Source organism: Mauremys mutica, chromosome 1 (assembly GCF_020497125.1).
Source record: "Mauremys mutica isolate MM-2020 ecotype Southern chromosome 1, ASM2049712v1, whole genome shotgun sequence".
NCBI classification, from domain to species: Eukaryota; Metazoa; Chordata; order Testudines; family Geoemydidae; genus Mauremys; species Mauremys mutica.
Window position 1 is genome coordinate 17706499 of NC_059072.1, and position 11247 is coordinate 17717745.

Below are 11247 nucleotides of genomic sequence, written 5' to 3' on the forward strand. Positions count from 1 at the left end.
TGTCATAGACTGTGAAATCTGATCTGCCCCATGAAATCTGGCACCTAGCTGGGAGCGTCTACTCTGCACAGGGCTCCAGCTGCTAGTCCTGGCTGGGGATGGGGAGGGACGGAACTTGTTTTTCCTCTGCAGGAGCCACTCCCAGGGCAGGTCAGACCCACCTCTGCCAACCTCTCCCAGCTGCAGGAAGCTCTGTGGCTCCAGCTGTCAGCCCTGTGACCAGGGCAGGAGGCTGCTGCTCCAGCTGTCTCCCACCCTGCGCAAGGAGGCCGCAGCTCCAGTTGTCACCCCCCAGCATGGGGAGGCCACGGCTCCAGCTGTCACTCCTCCATCATGCAAGGCTGCGGCTCCAGCTGTCAGCCCCCCACTTGGGCGGGACACTGCCGGGAAAACCGGACATATGGTAACCCACCTCTCCCGTCCCTGTGACCCTCACTTCTGTGCTGCTGTTGGCAGTGGTGCTGGCTTTAGAGCTGGGCGCCCAGCCAGCAGCCTTCATCTCTGGCTGCCCAGCTCTGAAGGCAGTGCCCCTGCCAGCAGCAGGGCAGATTTAAGGATGGCAATCCCACGAACCTCTTACAATAGCTATGGGACCCTCCATCCCTGACCACCTTTTGGGTTGGGACCCCCCAGGGTTACAACACTGTGAAATTTCAGATGTAAACATCTGAAAACCTGAAACTGATTATTTTTAAAACTCCCTGGCTGTGAAATTGACCAAAATGGACCGTGAATTTGGTAGGGACCTAGTTAGGTATTCTGAATATGTACTGCTTAGAGGTGAACAAAAGAGAAAGATTTTAAAGTTATAAATACGATCATGCATTGCGCTCTTTGGACAGCTTGTAAGCTGATTAATGGCATCAGGGGCAGAAACTGAATTGGTCATATTAATAGCTTTTTTGAAATAAGATTGTTTCCAATGCATTATCTAAATCTGACTCATTTGCAGAAGAGTTGGGATGAAATAATCAGGTTAATGTAAATCTGCTTATTCGAGGTCAGCTTCTGAATTTGCTCCATAAGTGAAACTGCCGTTGGCATGAATGGATTCAATCGTCACAGGGAGCCCTAAGCGTGGGATGAGTGTAGAACGTGTCCCTGAGCACCTATCTTTCAGTAGTGCCGTGCTTGCCTCTGAGAAAATTTTAGCATCTCTAAAATCACCCAGCTAAGTGTGAGTTCCAGCTCATTTAAAGAATTTTTCACAGTGTCTATCACATCTAAATGCTTCACTAGCGTTTGTAAACAGCTCTGTTGTATAGTTTGCACTCCACAATTCACCGAATTAAAGGTGAAATGTAATGCTCTATGAAAGAGAAATACAGGTTACTGCTTCAGATCGCGGACTCATTCTACGCTGGCAGGGGGATGAACTAGATGTGCTAATAGTTCTTTCCCCAGATCTTAGTTCAATGATCCATGCCTAAATTCTCTCTCTTTTCATCAAGCCCAAGAAAATGGGTTTTGCTCTGGTTTTTTTCTTTTTTGCAGAAGTGGCATAGGGCTTGGCTGCCCTGAAGCACGCTTGTGCTGGCTGAGCATAGCACTGCCAGCACTCCCTGCCTGAGTTTCCTTCCCCAAGGTGGATCTTGTCAGCTCTCCAGTCATTGGACTGTGCTGGAGATGTGGCTTAGTCATCCGGCCACGTCACAAACAACATCCCCTTCTGGGGCATCAAAAGTCCAACTAAAAAGTTCAAACAAACAAACAGTTTCTCCTGCCCTTCAGGGCTTCTCTTCGGCCTGTCTGCTCGGCTCCATTCCCAGCCCCTTTCTGAGCCTTTCTGACTATGGGGTAGAGCACTCAGCCCCTAGTCTGGTTGTCCTGGAGTACTCAGTCTCCTACAGACCCTTGTTCCAGTCCTTCCACAGGACAGGACCCTACCCAACCCCTGTGGTTCTAGTCTCCAAAGAGAGCCCACTCAGCCCTTTTATAAATCCCAGGCATCCATTAAGTTATTACCTGACCCTCCTTAGTCTCCCCCCACCCCCAAGCCTGAGAAGCAGTTAATTATGGCACAGGTGGGGCTTGCCCCATCTCTTAAAAGGGGCCAATCACCCTGTGACAAGAAGTTGGAAGGAATCGGATCCTATTTCCCAAGCTGTGGATTAGTAACAGAGCTGCTTTGTGATTTCAGTAGCCTTTACTCCTCCTGGACCAAATCTTCTGCTGGTGTCAATCAGTTCAACTCCATTGAAATCAATAGAGCTATGCTGATTTACAGCAGCGAAGGACCTAGTCACATGTGTATTTGAGGTTGTGGTGAGGAAGTTGTTCTGTCCAGATAGGCATAGAACCACTGACCACATCCCATCTCCTCGTCTGCCCCGGAACTCAGCTCTGAGCTGCATGGACGGAGCTCCAGTGGCTGATGGACTGCTCTGAACTAGCTCTCTGTAACCATATCCCATCCTCACTTTGTGGCAATCACACTACAATGGAGCTACACAAGACCTGCTGCCTCTTGGACACTAGTCTCCTGCAGAAACAGGGGCAGGAGGGACACGATATGGGCCTACCAGAATATAAGCTTATACTTAAAATGAACAAATAGACGCACTTCATACAAACGAGCTGGCAATCAATTCCTCATTTACTTAATTGCCAAGACTGGAGTCCAGGGTTTGGTGTGTAATTCTTTGTGCAATGATGCTACACTGATGCATCCATAGATGGTAAATAAGTCATCAGCTATTTAAGGAGAAAAAGAGCCCTGAACTCAGCTCTCTGAAATAAAAAGCCTTTCAACTCATCAATATACTGTGGCTCTGATCCTTGGTTGTGGCTCAGGAGTGATCACTCAGCTCAGGAAAAAGGGCACACAGGTGGCTTTAAACCACAATTGCACTCCCCTGGAGGCTGTTTTTGCAGCAGTCTGGTCCCTCCACCTAAATTAGAGCAGACCTTGGGCTGCTCTGATTTGTTTCAGCTGCCAGTAGCTCCAAGGGGCTATTCAGCTGGGGATCACCAGGGCACAGGGACGTCCCGATCACATCCCCTCATCACATCCTGTACCATGTCCACAGAGATACACCACCCAAGGGTTGTCCCACACATGGGTTAGCCTCCAAGGTTTGGCTAGGTTGAGTTTACAGCTACAGTTTGGCGTAAAGCTGCCTCAGTGCAGAGCAAAACTGACCCTGTATTTTTTATTTTTAAATTCACATATTTATTTGGGAGTTTTATTTATTTATTTATTTATCGTGATTGCATTTACACAGACATTCAAGTCAAGCTTGCTACTCTAAATGTCTTAACCATTCACTAGCCGAGCAGGGAGCGGGGGGACATTGTGCAAGTCCATGAGGGAATCTGGCAACTTTTGCCAATGGATACCAGGCAGCAAGTATATGATTTACATCAGTGGTTCTCAAACTTTTGTATTGGTGACCCCTTTCACACAGCAAGCCTGTGTGTGCGACCCCCCCACCTTATAAATTAAAAACACTTTTTTACATTTAACACTATTATAAATGCTGGAGGCAAAACAGGATTTGGGGGTGGATATAATAACGGCCATGTAATAACGTCACGGGGTCCTGACCCCCAGGTTTAGAACCCCGATCTACATCTTCTGACTGGTCACAGTGGCAAAAGGGAGAGTCATGAAGGTCCCACTTATAGCCATTTTGCTGCACATCTGATCACACTGCATCTGAAGTGATTGAGGTTCGTCTGCAGATGGCATGGAAGGGCAAACCAGGGGTTGGACTGTTGGATCTGTCATGAGACAGGCATTGGCTGTGTTTGCAGCTTGTCCTTGCCACTTACTATGCCATATGGAGGTGACATCTAGATTCTTTAAAGGAATTGTCCAGACAAGGTGTCTTGAACTAAAACAGTAGATTCGAGGATTAGACACATCTTTAAACGGGTAAATATTGCACTTCTTGAACCTTAAGGAGCAGCGTCTGGAAGGCGACTTGTCAGTGTTGGACAGGACCAGCAACCAGATTCTGATGTAGTAGATATAGATCTTAAAAAAGCTTTTCAGTTCACCTTAGGACTAGATTCTGCCGCAGATTTTATACACAGAACCTTTATTTCAATGGGTATTATGTGTGCATGGGGACTACCCGATAGTACTTTTGCAGTATGTTAAAGAATGATATCTAAGGCCCTCCTTGAATTACAGGATGATTGTCAATTGTGGCTGAGTTGCAAACAAGACATGGAAAATCATGGAAAACTAATAATGGATCTTTATTAATTGTGCTAATTTGGAAAGGCCAAAGAAGACCTATTTGTTTAAAAAAAAATTGCTGGAACAATATAAACACTCAAGTATTATGTTATGCCTGCTAATATTTTGATAACCAGACATTTTGCTGCAACTATTTTTCAGTCATTAAAGCACGGGGCTGACAGCAAGTGCACCGCCATGTGGGGGGCTGATAGCCCTAGCCCCCACCGCTATTAGCTCGGATAAATGGAGTTCTACTGTACTAATGGGGAAAAAGTGTGTGTTGCAAACCTCAAAATGTACGCAAAATTGTGGACCGTGCAAAGTAAGCTAATTAAAATAAAAATGGCAGTGGAGGCCTAATACACCGCTACCTCGATATAATGCCACCCGATATAATACAAATTTGGATATAACGCGGTAAAGCAGCGCTCTGGTGGATCAAAGCAAGTTCAATATAACACGGTTTCCCCTATAATGCAGATTTTTGGCAGATATAGGTTTCCCCATAAAGATTTTTTGGCTCCCAAGGACAGCGTTATATCAAGGTAGAGGTGTATTTGCAGGATCTGCAATTTCCGCAATATCGCAAATTAAGTAGGGCCTTAATTATATCCTAATTCATTTAGGACCATGAAATAGCCACACTGCCAAATCAGATCATATCCAAGCAGAAAACTTTGCTTTAAATTTGCAAATTATTCACTATATTATGATTTTCTCTATTAGTATTACTGTATTATAATATTAAGTTTTTTTATCACTCTGCATGACTGAAACACATTATTCTTTCACTTTTCTGAAGAGAAAGGAGAGATTCTTTCATTATTTAAATGCAGTAGCAACATCTTTTCATTGTATCTGTTTATCTGCTTCTTGCCTTCAGTACGCATGGGGCCAAATTCTCTTAATATATGCTGACTTAAATCTGGAGCAATCTCACTGACGTCAGTAGAGTTACTTTATATTTACACCTGTAACTGAGATCAGAATCTGTCCAATGTTTTTTTCAGCATAGTTTTTCACTTTAAGACTAAGGACCAAACCAATAGGATTGTACACATGAGTTAATTAAGCAGGAGTTAGCCCTAAGGTAAATGATTCATTCCCCTAGCTGTTTTGGTAAAGTTTTCCTAATCCTTTTTGAACTATTCAAAATTATATAAAAATGAATAATGATATAATTTTGAGATCACATTTCCTGTATTGAGCAGTCACCAGCAGACAGCTACAGTCATCTGTGAGCTCCAGCTCCCATTCTAATTGCTTTTTTCAGCTACCCCTACGTTTCTGAAACAAATCAATTTTTGAATGAAATTTCCCACAGTCTCTGCTCAAATATAAATAATTTATGTTATTGTATTTTAATTTCTTTGACAGCATTAACCAGTTGTAGTTATTCTATTAAAAATCAGCTGTTTTTAGTTATTCCATCAAAAAACTACATTAAGGGCCTGGATCCAGCTCCCATTGACTTCAGTGGGTTTTGGATAAAGGCCCTAAGAATATTTTGGTGACAGTCAGACACATTGAGGCCCTGATTCTGCAAACAGTTAAGCATGTACTTAACTTTATGCACATGAATAGTCCAATTGCCTTTAATGAGGTCAATGGAACTACACCTCTACCTCAATATAATGCTGTCCTCGGGAGCCCAAAAAATCTTACCACATTATAGGTGAAACTGCATTATATCGAACTTGATTTGATTCACCGGAGCGCACAGCCCTGCCCCTCCAGAGCGCTGCTTTACCGTGTTATATCCGAATTCATGTTATATCGGGTGACGTTATATCGGGGTAGAGGTGTACTTAGAATCTCAGGGTTGGAAGGGACCTCAGGAGGTCATCTAGTCCAACTCCCTGCTCAAAGCAGGACCAAACCCAACTAAATCATCCCAGCCAGGGCTTTGTCAAGCCTGACCTTAAAAACCTCTAAGGAAGGAGATTCCACCACCTCCCTAGGTAACCCATTCCAGTTCTTCACCACCCTACTAGTGAAAAAGTTTTTCCTAATGTCCAACCTAAACCTCCCCCTCTGCAACTTGAGACCATTACTCCTTGTTCTGTCATCTTCTACCACTGAGAACAGTCTAGATCCATCCTCTTTGGAACCCCCTTTCAGGTAGTTGAAAGCAGCTATCAAATCCCCCCTCATTCTTCTCTTCTGCAGACTAAACAATCCCAGTTCCCTCAGCCTCTCCTCATAAGTCATGTGCTCCAGCCCCCTAATCATTTTTGTTGCCCTCCGCTGGACTCTTTCCAATTTATCCACATCCTTCTTGTAGTGTGGGGCCCAAAACTGGACACAGTACTCCAAATGAGGCCTCACCAGTGCTGAATAGAGGGGAATGATCACATCCCTCGATCTGCTGGAAATGCCCCTACTTATACTTACATGCATAAAGTTAAGTACATGCTTAAGTGTTTGCAATATCAGGGCTTAACACTGCTTTCACTGCCTATATGTATGCCCATAACAGGGAGGAATGGAGTCTTTCATGTAGATCTTAATTTCCCCGATAGTTGTAACTTCTCTCCTTATTAAATCCAAAATGTACATGAAATCTAAAAAACGCTGACTTATCAAACATTGATGATAAAATGGAAAAGGTACCTGCAGAAAATGAAGTAATTAAATCCTGAAAAAAACCAGTATTACCCACCAAGCTGATGCACAGTGAAAGCATATCTAGCCTACCTTTAACAGGCGATTTTGAGCTATCTGTTCAGGAAATTCTTTTTCATCCCCATAGCTGATGAGGAATGTCACCAAGGATCAGAAAATCTGTGTTCAAGGCAAAAAGGCATCTCTGGTTACAGGACCAACAAGAAGAAAAGAAAAGAAATGAAATAGGTTTTTCAAATGAAAACTAATCCAATGAAAATGTTCATCTGATTTGGAAATGAAGTGGAATTTATTCCACGTTTTAAGGCCCCAATCCAGCCAAGATTTAGGCACCTGCTTAATTTTGCTCATGTTAAGCCTCAGGTGAGCAAAATTAAGTATGTGTGTAAGTCTCTGCAGGAGCGGGGGCAAACTGATCAAAATAATCTCCTGTAAAAGGTTAAAAATAAGCATATTTAGGGTCCCCTATTTGCAAACACTTAAGCACATGCTTAACTTTAAACATTAGTCCCATGAGTTCAGTGGAGCTACTCATGTGCTTATAGTGAAGCACATGTATGTTCGCAGAATCAGGGCCTAAATACACTCTCTGTTTTAACTGACATTTGGATATTTAGGACCTGATCCTAAGCCCCCTAACATCAATATCTCCACTGATTTTAATAAGTGTTGTAGCAGGTTCTTGGGCTGGGATTATCAAAGAATTCTAAGGGACTTAAGTATGCAGGGGGGAGGGATAGCTCAGTGGTTTGGGCATTGGCTTGCTAAACCCAGGGTTGTGAATTCAATCCTTAAGGGGGCCACTTAGGGAGCTGGGGCAAAAAGTACTTTGTCTACTTAGTGGAGGCAGGGGGTTGGACTCAATGACCTTTCAAGGTCTCTTCCAGTTCTAGGAGATTGATATATCTCCACTTATTTCTTTCTTTTCTTTAGGCAACTTTGAAAATTGCAGCCTTACAGTACTGTCCAATGTATATCTAACAGCAGGGAGCACGCAACAGCCTCTTTAGCCATGGGATTAGAATGGCTGGTACATCCTGGTTCTTTTTAAAAGAAATCTGAATTTTTGTTATACTTCAAAAATATACAGAAAAACCCCACCTCAGGAAAAGGAGTCTATTTTTTAATAGAAGCCATTGCATGTATCATGCAGTTCCACAATGCTTTTATTTTTTGCAAAGATGGGTTTTACAAATTAATTTTGCCACATTCACTTGTAGCATAAATTAGAAATAACAGAAACACGGGAGAAATAAACTGAAATGTATGGAAACAAAGTCAAAACAAGCAGGATTTGTGTAAAAATAAATCACTCTTGAAGTTTTATAATCAATACAGATAATAATAAATATCACAGAGGTGTATATAGCTATGTGACTAAAACTGAGAAGCTTTTATTCTGTTTTTGTGTACTGCACCTTTAAATGTAGAGTTGTTTTGCTGCTTGCTGCAGGAGCAGCTATGAGTCAATGGCCATGTAATATTTCAGGTCTAATGCAAAATGTTACATCAGGAATCCTCTCTCTCTCTCTCTCTCTCTCATAGAGACTTTGAAGTCAAAGAAGTTATGTCGATTTACATCAATGTCTGAGGATCTGGCCCTTTTATGTTCTGGTCTTTATGTTGATGGAACTACCTTTGAGGTAAAATGTTGATAATCTGGAGTAAGGGTGTTGGAATCTGACCCTTAGAGATAGGTTTAGGGTACAGAGTTCAAATCCAGATCCAATCTGGGATCCATCCCACAGTTAGAGGATATTCATATCTGAGGTTTTGGTTCAGCCATAGTAGGGACCAGGTGTGAAGTTCACACTGAAATCCAAACTTCCCTCAAATGTAACAGTGTCCAGATCAGGGCATTTGGTTTGGGCCGATCTCTAAGATCAGTCAGTTAATATTTGCATGAACCACTGAGTGAGACTGTGAAAGGAAGTAACTGGTTCCACTGCCTGCATGGATATTTTTTTTTAATGCAGCTGCATTCTTTCTAGATAACCATTGTTTAACTGACAGTATGCAGTATACAGTAGTTGCATTACGCATTTGTGAATACCTGAGATAGATATGTGAATAAAGGGATTTTTATATTCCACAACATGAACAAAAGAAGCACAGCCCTGAAGTGACAAAGGCACTACATGTCCTTTCATAATAGTTCTTTCCTTGCCACTTTATTACATTATTTATTCTTCACCAGCACTAGAAAGATGGTTGAAGAGAGAATTGCTGTTCTTTGTGGATTTAAAAAAAACAGCTTAAAGATAGTTAATAATGAGAAGATCTTGCAAACACAGAGAGATTGATGTGTGGCTGCAAGAACAGTGAAGAGGGTAATGTTTGTTGCTGGGAAATCAAGATATTCAAGTCGGGCAGAGCATTCGGGACCCTTGAGAGAGGAGACTGATGCAAGATAATATGCCAGCAAGTGTCTAAAAGAACAGCAAAGGAACTTGTGACTTGTTAACACTTAAGAGTATAATCATGAAACCCCAGACATCAAACGTTGTTAAAAGAATTAAGTTTGTAAATGTGTTTCAGCTAGAGTCCAACTGATTCCCCCCAGAACAATGCACTTTGTCAACAAACATTCTATGCCTTTAGAAAACCCAAAAGTTAAGCCTAGAAATCAGCATTTCAGGGAACTACCTACATTTCTACTGCCATAATCCACCCTCATTCACTATTACTCCACCAGACTTACACTAACCACCCAACCTATTGGTGGAAGACTGTGTCTTTGAGTGGTGTGACAGCAAAGTTTATGGTTGCTGTGTGAATTTGAACTTGTCAACGGAATATCAAAACCATTAACTAGGAGCAGGGTGAGAACCTAATTTGGAACATAGAAGCATAGGAATTTTCAGGATAGGAAAATAGAAGCCATCCATTCAATCCAACTGCAACCATCTGTTTTTCTGACTGATCTTAAATCCACTTTCTACTTTATTGCCATGTCTCTCAACCCCCTTTTTTGCAACTTAACGTATGTGCTTTGCTTCAGTTACCTTCCCAGGTAGTTTATTCCATATGCTTAGTACACTTTCGTGAAATATTTCTGCCTGAATTCATGATTTAGTCTTAGTGTTTGGTAGAATCCCCTCACCAATATGAACAGTTTACATCTTAGGAGGAAGCATAGTCTAGTGGAGTGAGCATGAAGAAGGAATCAAGATCTTCCAAGTATTAATTCTTGCTCTGCCACTGAGATACTGAGTGACCCTTGGAAAGTTATTTAGGCCCCATCTTTACTCAAAATTAGAGCTGGTTGAAATTTTTTCAATTAAAAGTTTTTAATAAAAAATGAAGTTTAACTGAAAACAAGACATGTTGTGGAAAAATATTTTTTGATGAAAATATTCAGGTTTTCATTGCAAAACCTAAAAACTATTTTTTTTTAGTTTAAAACCAAAAAATTTTCAGTTGCCAAAAACACAGAGTCCCAGTGGTACCAGCTGGCAAAGGCTTCACTATTCTGTAACAGTAACTCCTAAGAGTCCTGACAAACTCATTACACCTAGCACACAGCTTTCATAGTATTTACCCATAAAGAATGCCATGTAAGGTCCCTAATAAAAGCTTATAGACTTTAAGGTCAGAAGGGACCTTATGATCATCTAGTCTGATCTCCTCCACAATGCAGGCCACAGAATCTCACCCACCCACTCCTGTATCAAACCTATGTCTATAATCATAATTATGATCCTCATAATCATCGCACGATATATGTTTGGATGATATTTAAGGGGCTGTGTATATGCACTGAAAATATACTTTAAAGTCTGTTGCCAACCAAAAAAAAAAACAGGTTTCTTCCAGATGGCAGTTGGGATGTATATTCACTTGTTTATCTCAGTTCACAAGTAAATTAAACATTATAAGCCAACACAATGGGAGCCCAATTTACATATGAAGTCAAAGGGGGATGGGAAGGCACCAGAGACTAAACCACAGAGGGTTGTCCTGTCTTTGGGGACAAAAAATTAACTTTGAAGACTATAGGAACTGCCAGACGTGGTCAGACCAATGGCCCATGTGCCCAGTATCCTGTCTCCGACAGTGGCTGATGATAGAACTTCAGGTGGAGTGTACAGAACAGGGCACGTGGAGTGATTCATCACTGTCTTCCCCTCCTGGCTTCTGGCAGCCAGAGGTTAAGCATTGCCCTGAGCATGGGGTTGCATCTATGACCATCTTAGCATTGATGAACCTATCCTCCATGAATTTATCTAGTTCTTTTTTGAACCCAGTTGCACTTTCAGCCATCACAATACCCCATGGTAATAAGTTCTACAGATAAATTGTGTGTTGTGTCCTTTTGTCATATTAAATCTTCTGCCTATTTATGGCATTGGGTGACCCTTGAATTTTGTATTGTGGGAATTAGTAAATAATACTTCTCTATTCACTTTTTCCACATCATTCATGAATTTATA